At 44.8% G+C, this 24,015-nt stretch overlaps 1 protein-coding gene across 4 annotated transcripts in view; it reads right to left on the bottom strand.

Moving 5' to 3' along the window:
* The window catches only part of LYPD6 (LY6/PLAUR domain containing 6), a 38,147-nt gene extending 14,908 nt beyond the window's left edge, over window positions 1–23,239 (bottom strand). Inside the window, exon 1 of one of the 4 annotated variants that reach the window (XM_056348649.1) lies at window positions 23,156–23,239. The gene's annotated coding sequence lies outside the window, so the exon portion shown is untranslated. Of the gene's footprint in view, window positions 1–17,885; window positions 17,994–19,607; window positions 19,780–22,913; window positions 23,116–23,155 lie in introns of those variants that run through there. The other 3 variants (XM_056348648.1, XM_056348646.1, XM_056348647.1) reach the window with 3 other exon arrangements.
* Window positions 23,240–24,015: the final 776 nt, after the last annotated feature.

The raw sequence follows: 24,015 nt of genomic DNA, 5'->3' as shown, positions 1-24,015 counted from the left end.
TAGATACTTCCATGTACATGGAAGTGCCTACCGTCAGAAACCTCAATATTCCATATTTCACAAATATTTTGAGTAGATACACATGGGTACACAGTTCTGTCTTTCACAGGGGGCAAAATACACATACAAACATACTACATCTGATTGAGAAAGTACTTAATATTTAAGGTAATACTGATCTTTCACAGACAGTGGAATATCCAAAACTATTTTGGATTAAATCAATCATATTCAAAAATGACTGTTTGGCACACTCACACTCTCTGTTTTTACACCCACACACAAAAATCAAATGTAGTTACTTTTTATTCTTAAAGGAAGGGGATCTATATATGGATGCACTGCCCTAAAACCTGCAGTTGTTTGACCCAACAAAACTGTTTTCAATTCACTTTTCTTCCAAAAAAAAATAAATTGAAATGGTAATTTTCTACAGATGCTTCTCTCCATGAAGCCCGAAGAAGCTTCATCGAAGGCACGAGGCTTTTCCCCTTTGCTCACAAGCCCCATTTAGTTCATGGCTTTCAGCCAAAACCGCCAAGCATCATACAAAAATATCTCCTCACGCAGTTATTGCCGACATCTTGGCTACTACGGTGCTAAACCTCTGCTGGCAGAACAGACTTGTTCTCCAGCTTACGGGCACGCTTTTCCTTCTGAAACAACTCGGCCCCTTTCCAGACGCAGTAGCCTCCCGTGCACAGCACAGTGCAGGCACCAATCTAATAGAAAATGGCATGGCCCACTCTGAATTTGATACTGGATTGCAGTTAGGGGAAATAGTCACATGGTATTTAGATCATACAGTCTGTTTATAAAAGGTCTTGGGCGCTGACACAGAAATCCTAGTTAACTCAATCTTTCCAGCTTCACCAGCACCTTTCAGGCGGAAAGGCAGCCCCATCCCCGCTCTGCAGCAGGATTACTTCTTCCTGCCCTTTGCCCTGACACAGCGCTATGGAAATTAACCATTAAATTCTCTAAGCAGCAGCCCAATTGCCCATTTGTCAGGTCTCATTAGGGTGGTGACATCTCATCCTTGCTGTCACCAGCATTGGGGACAATGGAAGATCCCCATCCTCCAGGGAAGGACTGGGGAGTCCTCGAGCAGAGCTGCTCCCAAACGTCAGGCCTCTGGTTCTGGGGCAGACACGTTGTTGGAGTGGACAGTTATTTGTGAGGATGGATTTGTCCCTCCTGTCCCTCTCACAAGCTCAGTAGATATCTGCTAGCTGGCCTTGACTGAAGGCCGCGAGCTGGGCTGCTGCCAACTGCAGGGTTGCAGCAGAAGTTGCAGATGTTCAGGGGGCAAGGGGGGGTGGAGAAAAAAAGTCTCAGACACCAAATTTTCCCATAGAAACACTTGGCCAAAGCCAGGCATGAAGGAACTCCCAGTTTGTGGGCATTTCTGTGGTTCTCCTCCTTGTGAGAGTAGGACATATGCGGTGTTCGGTGCCCTTCCACCTCCCTCCTGCAGGAGATGAAGTATTGCCCTGCTCTCCCTGGACATCTGATACAGATGGAGGTTGCCCAGTCTCACAGAGGTTGATGTTTCTGCTGACATCTCAGCTCCACCTGCCTCCTCCATCTCCTCCTCGGTCTCTGGGCCACACCTCCAGGTTCACAGGTTACTACCTCATTTCATCTTGAAGACATTTTCTCTTATCTTTTCACTTGGAAGAGCTTCCATCTCAGGGCGCCCTCAAGCAACACTTCCTTCAGATAAATAAAATAGCAGAAACAAACAAAAGCTCCCTCTCAGCAGGCAGCAGACGTATCAGCCCTACGGTATCAAGTGCAGCATGCCAAAGCAGCAACACCTGTGAGAAACTGCAGAAACCACAGCATGAGTAATTCGCTCCTGCGAACTTTGCTGCACAAGGTCAGCTGGACCATCCTTCAACTATGTTATGACAATAATTCATCAGTGATAAATGAAGTCAAAGGATCTACAACCAGTGTGGCCATGTTGGAAGGTACAAGGTCTACCCAAACTGCAATTTCTCCTTATGCACATCACCAACATGACTTTCCCAAATAAAGCAGGAATTAATTGCTCTTTAGATTTCCCTTCTGCTTTTCTTCCAGTTCACACAAAGCTAACAGGTTGGAGTTTCCACTACTGGATCTGCAATAGATGTGTTCGTTTCCATACCTCGACAGCTTCAAAAACTAAACCTCAACTCTGCCTAAGGAGCTCTTGCAAAGGGGTTCACTACCGCTCCTCAATTACAGTAAGCAAGAGAAATTAAACAATCAAACACAATTAGTGCACAAATTGGTCCCAGAAACGCGGACGATCTAATCGCCTTGCTGCTAATTACAAAGCCTGTAGTTCATTGAGCTAAAAGCCCACGTCCTGGGGAAGTGAAGGGGGGTACAATATGTTCCCTCTCATGCCACCTTCCCTCAGATGCAATTTAATCTTTACCAAGATGTGATTTCAAGATTATTTTATAAGTAGCATATTGCTTCTATTTTCAACTTGTATTAATTACATTTTTAGTCTGACTAGCAAATGCTTAACTTTTCTTAGGTCCTGTGCAAACCCCTCATCGTTTAATGAGTTGTAGGAAAACGTCACTTATATTCATGCATCCCCAGAGGATAGTTTGGCGTCAGTTAAACGCAGAGGAGAGATGAAACGGATATATTTCCCCGGAGTATTTCAGATATTTAGTGTTGGGCATAAATGACAGCAAAAAGTTAGCTTGAAAATCAGGCAAGGCCATGATGTTCGTATGAGAAAATACAATTAACGCAAATTAATTCTCAAACTGGGAAGGTGAGATATTGAAAGTTCGACAGGATTCATTCCCATTTCACTCCACATAATGCACAGTGGTGCAGGGTCACCACTAGTTTCTTTTAAATCACACATTATATTCGAGCCTGTGATTATGAACACTTCTGAATTAGCAGAAAGAGGGGCATGGATGATCTAATAAATCATTGCAAGACCTATCCCCCAGGTTTCTGCATGGCATACAATAGAGGCAGCAGGGGCAGTGAGCCCTGAACTCAATGGGATGCATGAGATCAGCATTTGGCTCGGACTGGGAATTCTGGAAGCCAGTGGTCGCCCCTCCTGTGTCCCAAGGCACATGGGCTGACCTCAATGCATGGGGAGCCCCCAGACAGCCCGGCTCCATGCAGAGGATAAGGAAACCATGCGTGAGCACAGAAATCCTGGGATTTTCCTGCTAATAAGCAAAAAACCCAGCCATTGAGTTCCAGCGGCCAGACCCCTCTGCAAAGGGGAGAAGGGTGGTTAAATTATTTCCTAAAAAAACACATAAAGTTCACGAGGGCAACAGAAAGGGCTCCTCTGTCCAAGGCAGGGATACTATTCCTGTGGACCACGCGTTGCATACGGCTCCTTTCTGCTCCTCGTGCATATCTTGCAGAAAAAGGAGGTGCAAGGCTCCGTGCAGCCAGCCCCAGGGAAGGGTGTTCTGGGGCAGGGGGGCTACGACTGCCAGCCCAGGGTCAGTGGCCACGCCACGAAACGGCGCTGGGAGCAGGCAGGGTGCCGGTGCTCTCCTAGGGAAAAGTAAAACAAGGTCCTGAGCCTATGCACTGAGTTAAATTTTGGTGAGGCTGGGTGTGACAACAGTAGTTGGGATCACCCTGGGCCATCTTTCCTACTTACATTTAAACCCAATAAGCAAGAACATTGCAGTTAAAATACGGGGGAGCACTGACAACACAACTGTGCGATGCATCTGCTAGGAAAACAGGAATAACATTGCAGCATGTTACTAAATAAAACGTAGCCAAAGAGTAAGAGATGCCAGAGACACATGGAATCAAACAAAACAGGAGGACACACCCCATGCTTACAAAGATGTAGCTGGCAAATGATCTAATCTGCAGCCAAGACATGAAAATCTTCCAGAAAATAGTTTTCTAGTAGTCTACATACCAGGCTAGCGGACACATATCCACAGCTGTTTTAAAAGAATGAGATGGTCCCACTGAGCTTTTAAGGTTGCATTTTTATTAAGTCTCGAAAATTGGGACAATCTGGAGACCAAGAGGATCGTCAGCACAAACCCAGTATTTTTGAAGGATCAAAGGAATGACTGCTTAGCCTAAGGTCAGTCCCGGGTAAACTCATGGAGCAGTTTATTTGTGCTACTGCAACTAACATTTCAAGTTGTAAAAGATGGCAAGAGAGGGTTGGTCGCGTTTTGTGGAAAATGGGTCTCCAAACAAACCCGTCATTTTCAAATGGGCAGGATTACGGCTCTGGCTGTGAAAGGAGACTGTTACACAGAATAATTGGGGAGAGACCAAAGCAGAGAGCCAAAGCACCAAACCCTTCTGATTACAAAAATGAGTTCTACCCAATTAACCAGGCATGCTCGGGCCAAATTAAAAAAAACCAACAGCTTAGTGACATCTCAAAAATCTAACTGGTGAAAAAGACATCTTCAAAATAAAAATACTTATCTTTTCCCCACTTTCCTGCAAGGCTACATTCACCATTTTTGCCCCAGAAGTATTGACAACAAGAAACTTCTTGTATTAAACCCTGATGAAGATGTTAAAGGGTGAGCTGAAACACTTGTCCATCATGCAACAAACTGTGCTTTAATAAAACCATACATCAATCTGCACCATTGTGTCCTTGGTCTCCTGATGCCTTCCCCCTCCGCTCTCCAGAGTGATTTGTGACAGTTCTTCTCGGACATCACCCCACACATTTGACATGCTAGATTAAGCACCGAGTCACAGACTGCTCGGCGTTGACCCAGAGCGAGCTTTGCAGAAGTTCAGAGATCAGCCCTGAAAACACGATATTGTGGGAATGAGATTTTTATTATTATGAACGAATTCAAAACTTGAGCTTTTGCCCCACCAAGGAGAGCTCTGTCACCAAAATCAATGTAAACTGCATCAGGCCATTACTATTCCTCGTGATGGGCGAGATACTAATGAACTCCCTGGCTTTGCCTATTCACGCTGTAGTGCCACGTTTTTCCCCCAAACAATTTAACATATTTATGTAGTAGTTAATGAACACCAGGTGGTATTGTTCGAGACCCGGCCACGCATAGACGAGGCTGCAGAAGGGCTCTGTTCCCTTGGCAGTTCACCCCAAGTTCATGCTATTTTTTTATTTCCCAACCCACACGTGAATTCCCGCTGGTGCAAGGCATCAAAAATACAGGCAAGCCACAGAGGGAAGGGACACGTATGAGAACAACATGTCCGCTTTTGCTTATTTCCAAAGAGCACATCTAACACCCGGCTGCAGAAGACACCGCACAAATGTCGGCAGCCAACCCTCAGGGAAATAATCGGCAACGGGCTGACCATTCCCAGCTATATGCTCGCAGCACCTACATAAAGTTTAATGAACAACGACCAGAGGCTCGTGCAACGATCCTTCAGATAAGTATCTCATTCTCATTTCTCTCCTGATAGAAAAAAACAAACAGTAGCTTATGTTTGCTTGCGCCCACATCTAGCCAAGTCAAAGGTGGCATGCAAAACCAATTTTGCACACCAAAATAAATAAGAACTTTCTCTTCCGCTATTTTATTATTTGTACTGCCACCCTTTGCTCCATAAGATCTATAACAGACATTGTAGCAAACCTCTCTTTGCAGAGATCTCCATAATTTGTTACACTGAGAGCAAATTTAATCTGATTTCATATTTTCTATCATGCGATACTGAAATTAAAATACTTTTCTCATAAAGCTTTACTCAAAGTTATTCCACTGCCATCCCTCCAATTTTAATGCATATTTTATTCAGCAGGAACATTAGAAAAGCTACATATCATTAAAGTAATGCAAAAGAAACCCAAATTGGAACTGACCAGTGTTCTTTCAGCTGTCTAGTTAATCCATGAGTAAACAAACACTAGCATCATTAATTCATTCACATTTTCAATAGCTTTTCCAGAAAAACAAAACCCAGCATAACCCAAAACAAACAATACTCCCTCTGCTTCATAAGACTTTCAAGTGTTATTTCAATTCAATGGCCAATTAATAATTCAGCACTTGTCCTCCCAGAAAAAGCCATTTAATTCCTTTATTTTTTGTAACTTGTCTGTGGGGAAAAAAAAAAAAAAGCACCTATTAAAATAAAAATTATCATCTCCACCACGATGGGAAGCTATAAAATGCCATCCTCATTTTAGTCACCACTCCCGTGAGCTTTTCAAGCTTCCAGCACCGCACCAATGGGTATCAGTAGGTTTATGGGATGGAGACCTTGGGGTGCTCCCTGGTACTTATACACGCATACATGGCCTGCGAAGCCGAGCAGCAGCATATACGCGCCTTCCTACGGGAAGTTCTTTACCTGTTGCTTGTACAGAAAGCTTCCCTGCAATAGCCACCCCATCTTGTTAACGCAATGTAATGATAATTACAACTTACAGATGGACAAAATGCTCGCCCTGCAACCCGACTCAAGCCAAGCCTGCCAGAGCAATGCAGTCTGTACACGCTGTTCACTGAATAGCTGATTAACATGAGTTTTAATTCATCTTTCTGAAGCTGAAGTGTTCCAAACCACTTCGCTGTTTGGGGGCAACTGATTAGAAAGTGAATTATGTGTAAAATGAAAACTCCAAGAGTAAAGCAAAGACATATTCACTCCCCCTTGTACCAGTGCATTTAATTTTTCATTTGATTTTCGTACAAGATCTGCACCCTCCCCACATTTCACTTATAGTTAATTACTGTCAATCATTCCTCCATTTTACTGCGTACAAATCACATAAAAGCAAGGGTATGGGCATAACACAATATTCTCATTAAAAATACTGATGTTCTATAACAGATCTAAACAGGAAACCATTCCCATGACCATTAATTGTCTGCTAACACGTCATCAAACTAATGCAAATATTTGTTCTTTTTTTAATAACAGTAAATCAAGATACTGCACAGAGAGGTAAACGCTGTCGCACTAGAATCACTGGAAGCACAAAACCAGGTGCGCATCCTCTGGGATTTTTTGCTAAACCAGCCCTATTCATTTGTAAGCAGAAAATATTTTTTTTGGTTTTGCTGCTGGTTTGGGGTTTTTTGTTGTGTTTTGCAGTTGTCGTCTTTTTTTTTTTTTCTTGCAATCGTTACTTTAACCCACCAGAAAGAATTACCTGGAGCTCATTGGTTATTTACCATGTCGATTCACGGTTAACTTCAAACAACAACAGCGCACAAGGACAGAAAAAGTGAACCTCCCAGAAATGATGAAGCCCAGCTACCTGATATTTTCCCGAAATAAAAAACTTATATTCATACATTTGTTTCGTCTCATGGCAGAAATAATGCCTACATGAATACTGCCACCTAAAAAAGGGCTAAGGAGGAAGGGGGGCAGGGAGACCACTGGGGACCTTACAGGAAGGCTCTGTGGGCTAGATCCTGGGAGCCATGGGAGCACCGGGCAAACTCTGGTTCTGGTAATAAAAACAAAACAAACAAGAACAGGAGAGTGAAGCACACGAAGGCAAGAGCCTGTAAGCCAGGACAAAGGGCTAGACTTTGCCTGAGATCAGCAGAGAAAAGGGAACAGGAGCTGAGTCATGAAGAGATTGCATTGCCCAAGATGGAAAGAAAACCAAATTCCTTGAACAATTTTACCACATCTCTTTACACTTCACCCCGTAAGAAAACGAGGAAAACATTGAAGCTAACGGGTCTGCTCTCCTGCCCATCTGCATGGAGTCACACCTGTACGAACCAGTACAGGTCTCCTTGACTTGCTTCACTGGCGTGCACCTGAGCGCGCATCTCCACCAACCACCTTACAGCTGGTCACACCAGGTCAGTATGTACTGCTTGGCAACTTTACCAATCTCTGGCATGCTAATTGAAACATAACCCCTACTTGGCATTGGTTAAGCTTTGAACTTCAAAAAATAATTTCCCCCTCCATCTTGGAACATCTCTGCATCACAGTTGTCACCCTTCGGTCTTGTGCCTCTGATAAACCTAGCTGGGGCAGGCTCCTATGTGGGGCAGCCAGGCAACCTCTGCAGGGTTTTTTGGCATCCTCATCCCTCTTTGCCTTCAGCTGTAACCAGCCCCCCACTCTGATGTCTCGTGCATCTGCCCTAACACCTTTGTTAACACCTTCTACCCACCACCCTTCTATGCACTGTCATCTCCACCGCTGTCCATTTCGTCCCGTTGAGATGCTTTCATATCATTAGCTCACCAGATGGCAAATATTATATACAATATTAAATAATGCATTCCATATCAGTAATTGGGAGCTAAGGTGGACCTCCTCCTGCTCCATCTTCCGTCTGCTCCATCAAACCTCTCACCTCCTGGAGATCAAGCTTCACTGCAGACTCCTCTGCTCCTTTGTTTATCTCTTAATCTGCTGTGCCTGTTGCTAGATCCAAATGCCTCATCATCTTGGCATTAGAAAGTCCACTTTCCCAAGGTACAGAGTGTTTATGGAGTATCATCAGTAATTCAAGTGTCTGCCAGCTAAGAGATGTTATCTCCAGAATAGCTGAAGAATACCTCAAAATCATGCTCCAACTCATCTGCCTGAAACGCTCACCTACAGAACATGCTAAAAGCAGATGTAGTTTTCAAAATGTGCCCCCCCCCCCCCCCCGATTTAACCAGTTGCTTAATTTTCACACATGAATCATCTGGCATTCCACAGGCCACGATATATAGCTTTCATTATGTCACTGCTGACATTTTCAATGCTGGAAGACCATGATTTACTGGTTTTCATTAGACCTGATCTCCACTCTCGGTCCTACCCCCAACTTGTTGAGGAATCCATATCTGATCAGTGAAATGTTGATCTGACTTGAAAATATATTGCTCTTCATCTGCTAATTTCTCTAAAATTGAACTTTTCTGACAATTACTTCCAGTGCTGACAGTGAGCATCTACCCCCATAAATAATGAGCCTGAGAGGACATCTCTTCCTCTGGCCTTGGGAGAAAATGGGCTGCTAGCAAAGACACTCCCCAGCCAAAGCCACAACATTGCTAGATTTTTATCACAACAAATACAAAGGAATATTTAAGCCAAAATAAAACCATTTTCTTTCAAACATTTGAACTGAAACTTTGTACAGTTTTGCTTTCCAACTGAAGCATTAGGCCAACACCATTTTACATCTTTGCTAGCAAAGACCTCCCTAAGCACTGAGAAACCACGTCCAACAAGCTGAAGGCTCCTTTGCATTAGCAAAGCATCGCCCATGGCTCAGCACCGCCAGTACTGCTGTGCAAGACATACAGCTGATAGCACAGCCAGGCCAGCAAACCCAGCCCACACCGTGATTTGAAAAGACAGAGGAAAACAACCAACTCCATAAACTGAACACTATGGCAAGCACTAGAAAGAACTGCTTATCTGAAAGTTTTTACAGATCACAGAAAACCTGAAAAAAAAAAAATTAAATCAGCCTAGACTCATGTATGATAGAAGTTTACTCCGTAAAGCCAACAGGGAGGCTAATCAACAAATGGGCTGAAAAATCAAAAATCTTAGTGGTCTGAAGAATACATGAGAACATGTCTGATAAGAAGCGTTCCAAATTGCTTTCTATGGCACTATTTTAGTTATTTTATCTTTTATGTGTAATTAAAACCTCACAAAAAATTAAATCAGGCCACGTTTTTTTTTATAGGGAATGATGGCCCTTCTAAGAATATTATAGATAAAACATAGTTTACTCAACAACATCTATGATCGTCCCCACCACACTCACCAAAAGATACACATTTTGACACTGAAGGACTGATTTAACTTCCATAATGTCTAATTATGTCACAAGTCACTGGCTACAAAACCATCTACGTGCTTAAAGCCATGTTGGGTTCTATCTAAAGATAAATAGCATTTCTGTTCCCTTTTTAAGTCAAACGTGCACTAGCTGTAAATATCCTGAAGTATCAATGCAAGAAAGACATTAAAAACAGAACCTTAAACAATGGGACATTATTACGGAGCAAACCAGTACTATAAATAGGCAGCAAGATTATCTGATAGAATTCCACACTGGGAAGTGTGGAATGGAAATCAATTATGTCCAGGGAAGAGCCCCCAGCTTCTGCAGCACTGCAGGGAAATTACAGAACTGGGAACCTTTCTGCAAGCTCCAGGCACTGACCATGTTCACCCAGCTCATGACTGAAGTCAACTCTGGTCATACTCAGAAATATAGGCATGGTGCTAGTACGTGCTCACGTGTCGTTTCTGGTTGCAATGATTATTTGTTAGAATCTTGGGCAGGGGGCACAGGAGCTAGAAAAAGCAGTGCCAAGCCAGTGAGGCTCACCATCAGCTGCACATTCGGCCCAACATCTGCCACCTCCCAACCAGAGAACCTTCCCCTTTAGTAATTTCAACCCTTTCATATAATTTTTGAAGAATCATTCAGCCCCTGCTTCCCTTTCATATTTGTTTCCATCCCTGGCAGTGCTCCAGGCCAGGCTGGATGGGGCTGGGAGCAGCCTGGGCTGGGGGGGGGGGGTCCCTACCCGGGGCAGGGGTGGGAACTGGGGGGGCTTTAAGGTCCCTTCCAACCCAAACCCTTTTCTGATTCTTTTTTTGTTTTTGCTATGAGAAGCAGTTCATTATCCATGACTCCTTGACTGGTAGATCCTATTTCCAGTAATTATTCTCCCTAAAGTCCCACCAGCGGGGTTAAGAGCTCTGGGCTAAATGAAACATGCTGCTTATCTAGAGATGTAAATACAGCAGCCTCTCTCACATGTTTCTAAACTTTCAATAAATGGTCAGTACCTATGCAGTAAGTAAACTCCCTTTAAGCTTATATGACACATATTGGTCAAGGTATATACATATCCATGTGCTGTTATGTCAACAGACAGCTCTGCCCGTGGATTCTGCACTCCCTAATACACGGGAGCTACACCTGCCCCTGCAGATGAAGTGGGCCAAGAGAAGGCTGAGAAGGGGTGGCCCCACACAAAGCACCCACAGTTGGTGGTGCATGGCCCTCCTTCACCCCAGCATCATGCTCGGCCATCATCTGGCAGAGCCATGCGAGCGGATGGCAGACAAGACTGCGCCATGCAAGGATGCTCACGGCATGGGCAGCCATGTGCCTGCACAGCTCCTGCTCCAGCCCTGCACTTGCACACAGCCATCACTTGCAGCAGTACACAAGCTCAAAACCATGCAGTTATCTCAGTGGTTACACCCTCAACACTCATCTCAGTGGAAATCTTCAGGGTTTGCTTCCATATTTAGGTGTAAAGCCTTGCTAACTCCAAAAACGTGTTGGAAACCAGAAATTCCCAGGAGAAGACACTTTACCTGCTCTATTTCCTCTGGCATTCTGGGGCTCAGCACATTGGCATTTGGGTCAGCAGAAAACCTTCCATTGACTTCAAATACTGGCTCCATAGGGCTGCTGGGACACTGCCTGGCAAGGGCAAGCATCGTCCTGCAGAGGCTGAGCAAAGACCAGCGGCAGCATGGCCATGCTCTGGAGGAAAGCTGCAGCACCCACCCGGACCCGGCACCTCCTACACCCACGGCAGCGTTACACATAAGCTCCCAGTTGCAGCCACAGCTCCGAGCACCACAGTTACAAGCGCACAATGAAAATATGTTGCTTGCACCCCAACTCACCCAAGCGCTGGGGCTGAAGAAGGGTTGCCGTGGCACCTCCTGCTATTGCGCTTGCCACTGGGAAACCATCCCGCTCTCACCCACCATTAGCCACGTCCCTCATCTGCAGCATAAAGAAACCCCTCACAATACAACAAGTGCTTTTAAAAAACATACCTTTCTGCAGAGAAGGGACGGTAACCGAAGAAATCTAGGCCTGCTGAGATGTGGCAGGATAAGGCGTGCAGTAACCCAGCCTCCCAAACCAGGGGAACAGTATCTCTCTGAACTCCTTATAAAGTTATACAGCAGCGTGAGAAGCACCAGGAATTAATTAGAAAACAGGTTTCCATGTCTGATCAGGTGTCTGCTCTTTCTGCTACAGCTTTGTTTCCAAGGAAGGCACAGGCACCAGCCCTGGCTCCTGCAGAACAAGCTGACACCTATTGCTCCATGTACACTCCTGCTGGGGGGGAAGCGTTGCTCAAATACAAATGTTAGAGAAATAAAGAAAAAAATACTGGATAGCAGTTTGCAGAGTTTGCTTTTACGTTTACTCTCTGTGCACATCCATGCCTTCTCCCCTGTGCAATAAAACTAACAGGAAAGCAGGAAAGGTCTCACCCCTCCACAAGTGATTCGTTTCTCCCAGACTTGCCTACTAGAAACCCTAAGACTTTGCACACTCTAGCCACGAAAATTATTCAGCTGAGAAAACAAAATAATCAGTGGTTTAAGTCTTTGTTTTATATCCTTTCGGCTGAAAAAATCAACTTTACAGCAGAAACCAAGTAGCTACAACTCTTGCAAGCTAAACCACCATATGGTCTTAACTGCCAGCACACGTTTGTGATGTTTTTTAGAGTCACTGGGAACACGTGCAATCCTCACAATGCCGGTTCTGCTGTAAATCGGCAGCCCCAGCTGAGCATGGCCTGCGCTGGGACATCAGGTGAATTTTCATCCCCAACAGCACAGAGAGGGGCAGGGCAGGCACCCACTCCCAGAACACAGAACCCACAACTTCACCCGTAACCCTGCCCCTGCCTATACACCTGTATCCGGATCGCTGTAGGAGCTGGGACATTTTTTCTTTCTTCTTGAAGCGGAAGAGAAGAAATAAAAAATGTGCCATACAGCCTCCTGTTGTTATGACAGGCTTGCACAGCTATTTCAGGTTTTGATTTATGATCAGGGGGGGCTGGTTTCTGAGAAGCTCCAAGCCATGCTGCTGTGCCAGAGACACGATGTCATGTAACTGAATTTCTGATTCCCCACCAGTTTGAGCAGCGATATTAAACGCAGCCAAAATGAGCTTCCTGTGCTCAACTGGAAACAAAAGAACACTTTTACAACACTGCCCTCAGGGTTAATAGAAATATATACATCCAACTCAAGGCACAGTTACCATCTTATCGCACTATCAGCTCCTGCGTGCACAGAACAGAAATTCAGCGTGGGCTCTTGTGTGAGGTGGCTGCATTGAAGTCGGTGCGGACAGATGCAGAGGGAGTTCCCACAGCAGCAGGCGGCAAAGCAGCGGCTCAGCCCTGCCCGCCGCGGGACCTTCCTCCCCAGCCGCTCCTTTCCCAAATGCGGAGCACAGCGCAGGGTGGAACACACAACCTCAAACCCCGGCTGGAGACAGAAGAGTTACTCTTTGGAATTCTGAGAAAACACTTGGATCTTAATTTAACACCACTGCCAACTGGTCCTGACAGCTGTAGACAGTGGGGAGTTTTGACCACAATGAAGTCAGGAGTATGATTATGGGTCAGATTTGGAGAGAATCTGCAAAGCAGATGCTACCACTCACACCAAGGCAAATGGCTGCTTAGCTTGAACAGCACGTTACCTGCACAAACACACTCTGCCATCCCCCAGCTGTCCCCCAGCATCAGCCACGGAGGATGCCACCCATGAAGGACTGGGCTGCGCAGGTTTATCTCACACAGCATGCACTAGTCTCACCACCAGCAGCAAATGACAGCCGAAGATCTGGTGATGGTGATGCTTTCTTTAAGCAATCTCGGTGCTTAATTTTAAGCATCAGAGGACCAAAACATTTCAGATGACACAGAAAGTGTGGTATTGTACACTCAAGTCTTGTGTCTTGCAAGTTCTGTCCATGAGCCATGACTTTTCCAATACTTCATAGAATCATTTAGGTTGGAAAAGACCTTTAAGACCATGAAGTCCAACCATTAACCCAGCACTGCCCAGCCCACCACTAAGCCATGCCTCGCTCCAGTGGCACCGAGCTGCTATTCCAGCCACCCGACAGTGCGAGGCAGATGCTGCGTGCACAGACCGCAAATATGTCCCATGTTCAACAAGTCCAACAAGATGGACCTGAACCCCAGGAGCTGGGCAACCAAGGACCAACAAAATAAAGATCCTTGCACCTCCTGGAGCTACAAGGAGACTTAGTGCCCCACCAGAGACCACAGTTACCACCTCACTCCTGAATAATGAACCAGTTATAGTGGAACTGCTGTGAGACATGGTGCCCTGAGGAATACCAAGTTAACGGACACAGATCTGCAGGTATTTTGGATTTGAAAAGAACAAGCAGATACTGAAGTCCTACTTGAAATTCTGGAGAATAATGCAAAAAATCCAACAAATGAATGGTGCTCAGACAGATCTAAGGCTGCTAACTGGTGGTCCAGCCCTGCCAGATGCTGTTGACAGCTACTGAAAGCATACGCAATCATTTCAAGACAAATCACCTTGAAAATAATCCTCCTTCAAGAAAGCTTATGATATCCAACAAATTTAAACCGTTTTCAGACATCCATGAAAAAAGAGGATTGGAAAAACACAGTTATACAGTATGAATGCTGATCAGAGAGAAAAACAGAGTGAAGACAAAGGCTGGCATCAATGAACACAGCTATCAAGTATTCTAAACTAAACGGGACAAAACTCAACCAAATGGCTTGAAGGTGCACTCTGTTCCTGAAGATGCTGGATGTGAGCTAGCAGGTACGGGATCAGCCTTGGAAAAGTGATTCTCCATTGATAACCCATCAAACTGTTATTGGACCACAAATACCAGAGTGAATTTGGAGAGCCAGTGCACATTGTTTTTCCAACATCTGAAGCCGTCTGACAGCTTATGAAATACAAGGGCCTTTCCTGCCTACTAAGGAAGCTACATTTTACTGAAAGTTGCTATATTTTTAAAAAATTCTACAGATAATGTGTGTGCTAAAGACATCACCAGAACACACCCTGTTGGGAAACGGCAACAGGTCAGCTCCTCTCCGTGACTCACTAGCAGTGAACAGCTCATCAGCAAGATGCTCTGGTGTCCACAGAAGCTCTGTGTAGCTTCCACAGCTCTATGCGATAGGTGCACCCACACATCTGTACGGAGACATTTTTCCATTCACAAAAGCAACACAGAAGTGTTGCTGCAAGACTTTAAAAGTTCTTCCCATAACAGGTCCTGTGAATGGATACCAGGTAGAAGCCTTCTGAACACTTGACGGCCTTGAGTCAAGACTGGAGTCAGAACTACCGCAGCAATAAGCATCTCTAATAAAGCAGTGGTTATAATGTTGTTCCTACTTTTTGGAACCTCAATATAATTTTCATTCACTAGCATCAGACAGAGCCCTCCGTGTTTACTTTGACTGCCAAGCCAGGCAAACACCCTCACAGCGTAAGAATTAAAAGGGAAAAAAAGTGACAGACGTACTGTGGTACACACCTTGCGCGGCAACAGTTTGGTGCATGGTCCAAAGCACCAAGACCTGTACTAATCACCTTGAGCTCATTAATTTATGAAGCTTTGGCCCAACTCTAGCGGCTGGCAGATTATCAAGCTCTTAGTTGATGTGATTCAAACTAATCCACTAAAAGGCATTTAAGAGCCAGCTAGGAAATAAGTATTTTTCTATTATTAGAGGCACTAAAAAGTTTTAATGGCACCAGACTCTCAAGGTGAGGGAAACAATGCTCAGGTCCATATGCAAGAATTTCCCACCTCAAATTGCACCACCAGTCAGTGCACCAGGTCATGCAATGGTCATCCCAGCGTTTCTAAACCCTTTCACTAGAGAAGGCAAAAAAGCAACCTGTTATTACTTCTTTCTCCCTTTTTCATCCTTCTTCTGATCCCATCTTCCGCATGATTTACTAGGGAAAGGAGGATTTTGCTGTCGTATCAGAGTGTGTGTCATTATGCACCTTTCTGCTCCTACTCCCATATGTAGCAATGCTCAGAGCCATCAGTGGTATCTGGACGGGCTGGGCATGAAGGTAAGGGCTGCGACATTATCAAACGCACACTGAGGACATCCTCCGAGTGCCTCAGTTAAGGAAACACTGCAGCTTGCATTAGTAGCTGATTAGGCACAAAAACCCCAACCCAAAACACCACCACCACCCCCAAAACAAGAAAGAAAACAACCGAACCAAACAGAGAAAGAAAGAGAGAAAACTTTCAGGTGCCCTGATAATGGAAAAAGAATTTAATTACAAGCCACAAACCAGCATAAGGCACAGAGATGTAAGGAAGCAGGCTTCCTGAGCCGTGGGGCTCACGGGGTCCCTGGTGCAAGGCACGTTGCTGCCCGGTTTGCTGTCAGACTGGGTCATGTTCAAAGATTTTTATTTCATCAGTTCCAGAAAGCCAGAAGCTTGTTGTCTGGACACCAAACCAAACGAAACCACATGTTATTCCCAGATAAAATATTTCAGTATATAAAAAAATTCTACCTTTCTTAAGCAGGTAAACACTCACTTGTTTAACAGTGCTCTTGGCTGCCTCAGCTGAAGTTTGCTTAATAAATCAGTGCCACAGAAAAAGACCCAGGAGAACAAAACCCAATGAGAAAGTCTTTTTCCCATTTGCCATTTGAGTATCAGATCTAGAACCAAGGTATACTGAGGGAGAAGCTGCTTAAAACCTCTTTTATCTGGGGAAAGACTAACTATGATATGAATTTTTAAAACCTTTTAAAAGCACACAAAAAGCTCTGTAGTCTATTGTATGTTGAAGCAGCATACAGTTTGGTAGATGCAAGCTAAACTCCTGCTGAAAACAACTTCATAGCAATGAAATTCATACTTAGCAGCTTGCCTGATGCTGATAAAACAACTGCAAAATCTTTTCAATCCTTGAAGACCATCTAAGAAATATATATATATATATTTTTTAAGATAGACAGATGTACACACACACATATATATGCATGCACACACACACAGCAGCAGCAGAGATGGGAGGTAAAACAAGGAGGGCAAGGACACTTAGTCTTTTCTTGTCCTGGGGGGTATCCATGAAGTTTTCACTCCCCCCAAACTACTTGTTATCGCTGATTCCCTTGGATGCTCTGAAGCACCACAGTTCCTACCCACAAAATGAGCTCGTTTGGAAGCTGTATAAACCTACCCAAAGTCACAGCCGTTACCACAGCGACACCGGGTTCAAGTTCAATATTTACAGTTGGCTTTGAAAGACGTATCCCTACCCTATGCTGACCCGCTCCTCCAGCGCCGCTCGACACGGTGACCCAAGACGCCGGCCAGCACCCTCGCCAGCCCCTCTGATCTCACCGGCAAGAAGCCTCGCTGGGGACTGGAAGCTCCTTAAGAGAATAAACACATCTCAAGAGATATTAACCGGTGGTATCTGCAGACTGGCATCTGCTTCCTCGGCAGTTTAGCCCCAAATGTTTGTCTGGAAAGAGCACTCTGAAACCAGTAGGGATTTCTAGGAAATCCAGCCCTATACTGGTTAAGCTTTAGACTCTCACTAAGACAAAAATATGAAAACAAAATATGGGAAAATAATATAAAATCCAGTAACTATTTAAACATACAGAATACCACATTAACAGAATTGGTCATGAAAACCCACTAATGCTCATGTCAAAACTACCTTTATCTGAAAGTTTGCCTTGTTTCAGAAAATTCAAATGGTCTGTTTTATTTCACATCATTTAGACCTACAGAAATGCCATAAACCTTATGCGGCAACACTCAAGCAAATATCATGAGACGAGTATTTATCCAACATATACGAATCAAGTCTAAATAACCGCACGTGCACATCAAAACTATCAAACGCATTATCTCGCCTAAACGCACTTCACCGATCGACTCGAAGTGAGCATCGCTGTAATTTCAGGAAGCCTTTCCAAAACAAACATGAGCATCACATGCATCGTCCCTGACAACACGCATGAGAAACAGAGTTAAACTTATCACAACATCTCAGTGGCCACCCGATCGGATATTTTCTGCTTACTGCATTCACATAAAGCGCATGCACTCACCAGAAATGAGCGCGCCGGCTTGAAAAGGTTCAGGTTTGTTTGGGATACTGAAATTACACTGCTGCCCCTTGGGATTTTGGTTGGTGGAAGCCCACGAGAACATATGACTTTAGCAACAGATGCACAGAGCGTTATCTTAAGATGCTAAAATTTTATCAAGGACTTCCATTATTCTGGAGACAAGAGCTATTGTTTCCAACTCACGTCAGCGCTATTTTGGGAAACTGGTTATACACACAGTCACCCAAATTAGTTTTCATTCGATTGTTTAAAAATAACATCTGAAAAAGTAACCTAACTTAATGTACTTCATTTACTTCAAAAAAAAAAAAAAAGAATTACACATGTTAATATGAAACAGGAAACAAATGAAACTGCACAAGAAAGCTTGGAGCTGGCAAACAGAAATCCAGTGGTTTAAGTGAAAGAATATTTCAGCTTGATTTTCCTTCTCCTTCCTACCAACCTTATTTTCAGGTGGCCAAAACCCTTATGGCATACCTTTACCTCCTCCTCCAAAGCACAACTGTAGACACACGTTATTTACTTAAAAAAAAAAACAAACATCCTGCAGCTGACTAAGCTCCAGAAACCAGCCTGTCAGACCCCCCCTGCACCACCCAGCCAAACCCCCTGATTTCTGTAACAGCAATGTGAATATCAGGGCACGAAAGGACAACAGGCTGCGACCGCCCCGCCTGCGCTCCAGCACGAGTGCTGGAAAACAGCACGGACCAGCATTGCGAAATGATTCCATTTGAAAATCTTGTCATGAATAAAGGAATGAGAACAGCAAAAGGGAACGGGGACTGGAGTTAGCTATTTCCAATTATTAAGGGAGAGGGGGGAATTTAAAATTATTAATAATAATCAAACAGTAACACAGTGCCAGTTCATATAAGTTCCCGTGAAAAGTTTTTTTGTTGGTTTTGGGGTTTTTTTTTGGGGGGGGGGGGGGTGTTTTTTGGTTTGGTTTGGTTTTAGGATTTTTTAAATTGCCCTTGGGCACTTCACAGCCATATCTAATAAGCTCAAAATTAGGCAAGGTTATGAGTGCTCAAGCCTTCAGCTTGCATGACTTCCAGTTTTCCAGAACCATTTTATTCACTGCACTATAAACCAGTTTCTGAATCCCAATGATTTGGTCTGTAAATCTGTTTACATGCTTTTCTTCTTTTACACAACACATCCCTTAGTACAGAAACACCCTTATGGATACAAACCCCAGCAATTTTGTAAGCTGCCTAGTGCTGAAATACTCACAACATTAACGTTTTGCCGGCCAAATACCACCAGTATACAAAGGAATCACCCGACAGCTAGTCAGCCAGCTACCTACAAGTCATAATTCGTCTGTACAACAGCTAATGAGATAAAAGCAGATACATACAAAAGCAGTAGGTTGACTGATACAAAGTAATTGCAGGTAGAATTCGATGACAGTAATTTATGTATTTCTATTAAAGGAAAGGTGGTTGTATAGGAAGCGAATGAAAGGTCATATACACCCCTCCACCCCCCCTCCAAATTTAAAAAGAATGCACAAGGGATTTTATATACTATATGGACATGTAAAAGGAAAAAGGACACAGTAAAACTTTTAGCTATAATTGACTCCATTCCTCCCACCCCTTCCTATCATATTTAGCAGTTTATACATCATATTTAGCTGTTTATGTAAAGCCAGGCAAGGCAGCAAGGCGAGCCCCCGCAACAGCTTACTTGGAAATACATGCCAACGGAGCCACACGCAGGATATTTTATGTCCTCATCCCGAATACATCCCAATATTTAACTTCAAGGTTTCCACAAAGGATTTTCTGAGTATTACAGCAAAGCGAAGTCCTGGCACGAAGGGCCGCTCCTCCCGTGTGCATCTGTAGCATCCCTTCTGAGAGAGACCCAGTCCTACCACCCTGCCTTGGCACTGCTGCGAGCCAAATAAATGGCAATATTGTGGACTGGGACGGGATCGCGCCCTGCGGCGCTGGCGAAGGGTCTGAGCTGAGGAGCACGTAGACGCAAAGCCCTGCAGCGTACAAATGGCAGCAACATTTAGAGAAAACTTTTCCCTTTTTATCACCTGCCAAGTGATAAACTGTTATTTTATTCGGTATACAAATGTCAAAAATATTTAACAACTATATAAGGTCCGTGACCAAGCAGTACCACCTACATACATAAATTTCCACTGTAAAACCCTCTCAATTTCCACAGCAGCTTTATACAAACTATATCAGAGACAATGAAGCACAGCGTACGCACACCAGACCAAATACTGGCGCTTACAGAAAACAACGATTATTGCTGCGAACATATGGCAACTGAGGGATAAGAACTATGCTCCTCTCTGAGTAGGTCACACCGCACAACAAAGAACACAGTAAATTCACCGGGGTAAAATGGGCATCTAAGGTCTCCTACAGCTATTGTAATACTTGGCAACAAGGAAAACTATGAGGAATTAGTCGCTTTTTTGTAAGAGAAAGGCGGCTTTCCAACAAGCAGGTAGTCTTGCCAGTCAAACTAACCATCCTCCCCCAAGAAGTCACAGAATCCAAAATAAGTCAAGAAAAAGATGAAATAAACGTGGGATATGTTTGTACTCATGCCCTTCCTCACCAGTTATATCACAAGGAGGTATTGTCTAACATAAAAATCTATGCAGAGTGCCAAAGAAGTACCAGCATTCCTACCTCACCGCCCACTTCGTGCTATTCTCACTCAGTAAATATCTTGTTACAAAAGGAAGATACCTATCAGCAGTCGGGATATGCCATATTTTACCCAGGAACCACGTCACCCACCGTGGGATTAAAATAACAGTTCGTTTTCAAGGCAAATTAATTTTAACTAAATATGTCTTACTGAGCTTTATCAAACCAAACCATCAGCCGCACCAATACGTGCTTCGACCTCTTCTGCAGCATTCACCATTGCCCAAGCTCAGCTGTGGCATCATTTGACCCCTGTGAGTTCTTCTTCCTATTCCATCGCATCGATTTGAGAGACACTACATGCAATGTGGGGGCCAGGAAATACGAGGAGGGCTATAGCTTACTGTGGCCAGGCTCATACATGGCTAAAAACCGTCTTGAAGGATATACAGCAATCATTTCAGTCCTCCTTAAACCCCTACACTTGCCGATCGATCCAGTTTCTAACAGTAGCGGGAAGCTTGGACAAGCCAAGGGGGTCAGAGTTTGGCTTCCACTGGGAAACCCCGATCCTCCTCATGAGCAAAAACTGAAACAATAATTTATTCTATTTCCAAACTACATTGTAACTTATACTTTACCTTTTACACCAGAGAATTAGGGGAAATCAGACTCAAGATCAGACACACGAACGCCAGATAATTAAACAAGCGGATCGCTGACGCATAAATCAAGTTTTAGATTTACAGTGAACAAGTCTTCTACTGTAATACAACCAGGGTGACTTTTCAAACATTTTTATGTCAGCACCAGCGTAAAAAAGAAATCCAGTGGAAACTCAAAGGGTCGAATTCCCTCCCCGCTGGCATCTCCCAGGGCCGTACAGGAGGCAGCAGGGTCAGACCCCGGGACCAGCCTGATTGAAAGCCAGCCCTTGGTGTCTGCATAACTAGCTGGTTGTGTGTTGGGAATCATTTTATCTGAGCAGTACTAATGAGCTAAATCACTATTATTATTATTATTGCAGCGATCACCCACCCATGAGCGCCTGACCCATGATTTATTTTTACCTTGTTCCACTGCAAAGCGAGTGTGGATCTAGTGAAGAAATCTCATCCTGGCACCTCCTCTCTAGCAGCTCGTGAAGCCTGCAAGCCCACCGCTTAATAAAGCAAAACCACCTACATTTTCATTTCAGCTATCCTTCTTCAAGCGCTGGTTACACAGCGGAGGGCACTGTTACATTTCCATGCCAGAAAACCAAACAGGCAGGTCTGAAACCCCTGGGGCTCCGCAGCCGGGGCTGGAGGGGATGCAGGAGCCTGCCCGACCCCCTGACAGCCCCGTCCAGCAGCAGCCCTGAGCTCTGATGCAGCGAGATAGCCATATCTCTGTGCAAAGCAGGGCTCCCACAGCAATAAAAGCAAAAAAAAAAAGCAACAAAGATAGCTCTAAAGGTATGTTAATGACCACACTGGGGATCTCCACCCAGCTCACACTGAGATCTTTGGTATTTATTAATTTCCACAGAACAAGCTCTCTAAGGCAACATAATTTTTCGATTTTTTTTGGTGGGGGAGAGAGAATCGATATGGTGTGCCAGCTCTGCCCATTGGAAGCTCACAATCCACAACAGCCATCAGCCCTGTACTCTGGCGTGGCCTTAAAATGAACCTCATGTAGACAAAAAAGACAAACCACAGCCCCTCTGCACAGCCTGGACTTGTGCTGCTATAAAAATCAATAAACACACACCTAAGAACATACCGTGTTGAACACAGCGGATACTCCTGCAGGTAGCCCCATGGTTTGGGCAGGTTTTTATAGCTGTCGATATCTACTACCAAGTCAAAGTTTCCAAAATATAAAAGAAATTATGCTGATTTATGAAAGAAAACAATTTGTAAAAAACCTATGTTTTCATAAGCAGGCTCTCCAAAAAAAAAAAATTGTAAGAAGAAAAATCACACCCACGGTCTCCTGTCACATCCAAATAACCCACTGGGGAGCAGGGCAGGACCAACAGCCACCGAACTGCGCCTTGCCCGCTCCATCACCCCACCTTCCCCCAATGAGCACCCAGACGTGCCTTTTCCCCCTGGAAACACCCGCTTTGGAGTTCCAGCATCTCAGAGCTGAGCCCCATGGGCTGAACCCCAGTCCCCCGTCCTGGCCACCGAACACCCACGCAGCCACGGTCCCCCCCAGGTAGCTGACTGCGGTAAGAGGGTGACCTGGGGGGTAAGGGGTTGGGTAGGTGGGGGGATCGCCAGGACTGGCCCCCCACCCCAGTCCTCTCACAAATACGGGGTGCAGTTCTGCTCTTTTAACGGATTGCCTAATCTATACCTTGAATTTAAATAATCCATACCTTGAGTTTCAATAATCCACACCCTTGAGTTTCAATAATCCTTATATTGATTTTTAAATAATCCGACTGATCGTTGAATGAACTGAAGTTTGTTGAGTGACGCCACTCCCCGCGCACCACGGGTGGTACGCTTGCCCAAGCACTCGCCAACCCAAGCGACTCTTAAGACCAAGATCACTTTTTCCCCCTGTAACAGAGAAAAAGACGAGACAGCAGAGATTCTGCGGAACAGAGATGCGTACCTGTGGAGCACGTGCGTGCCAGCCCGTGGCTCAGGGGGTTTCCATTTGGCAGGCGGCAGCCCCGGCCCCCCCCGGGCACTGCCCGCTACAGCCCCCCGGTCCCCATGGCCGGGTGGCGGGCTGCCGGCTCCCCCCTCCCACAGCCAGCAGCAGCCACGCCGCTGGCTCATGGGATGCGTGTGCCCGCTGCAGCTCTCCTCGGCTGGAAAAGGAAGATTAGGATCTTTGCTGGGCACAGCTTGTGCTGAGCTCCAGCTTCTTGCAGTGCTTCATTAAAAAATTAGATGCTGGATTCTTCCAAGTGTAGCTATACATATCAAACAACTATGCTGTTATTCTAGTCTCTTACGCAAGTCGGCTTTGTTTCAGGGGAAAAAAAAAAAAATCTACAGACAATCAAACATAAATTCAAAAGCCTGGGGAATTAGCAGGCAGCCGGGGAGAGGAATCACATCCCGTCGCAGCGTGGCACGGCTGCTGCCCTCCGCAGCGGCGAGCGGACAGAGCGCCTTGCCAGCGCGACTCAGCTATGAAATACAAACACTCCTGCCTGCCGGGTTACCTTGTTCCCAGCAGCTTTTCCGCTCCGAGGGGCTGATCCGCTCTTCACAAGGGTCAATAGTGAGTGATTTCTATCTGCTCCAGCTGGGAGTGTCTTTCCAGCGATGAATCATGCTGGTTTATCCCAGCATAATGTTACAGAACGCTTTACTCAAGCAAAACTCCACATATGAAGCTGCAGGTTTTCATCTCTTGCCAATTTCAAGTGGGTTTTGTTATCGTTAAAGGAACGAAATTACGTATATCTCACTGTATTCAAGTCTGTTTCTCAACAGACTGAACATAAATACCTACACATA

Source organism: Falco biarmicus, chromosome 8 (genome assembly GCF_023638135.1).
Source record: "Falco biarmicus isolate bFalBia1 chromosome 8, bFalBia1.pri, whole genome shotgun sequence".
Lineage (NCBI taxonomy): Eukaryota > Metazoa > Chordata > Aves > Falconiformes > Falconidae > Falco > Falco biarmicus.
This window is presented reverse-complemented; position numbering and strand designations above follow the sequence as displayed.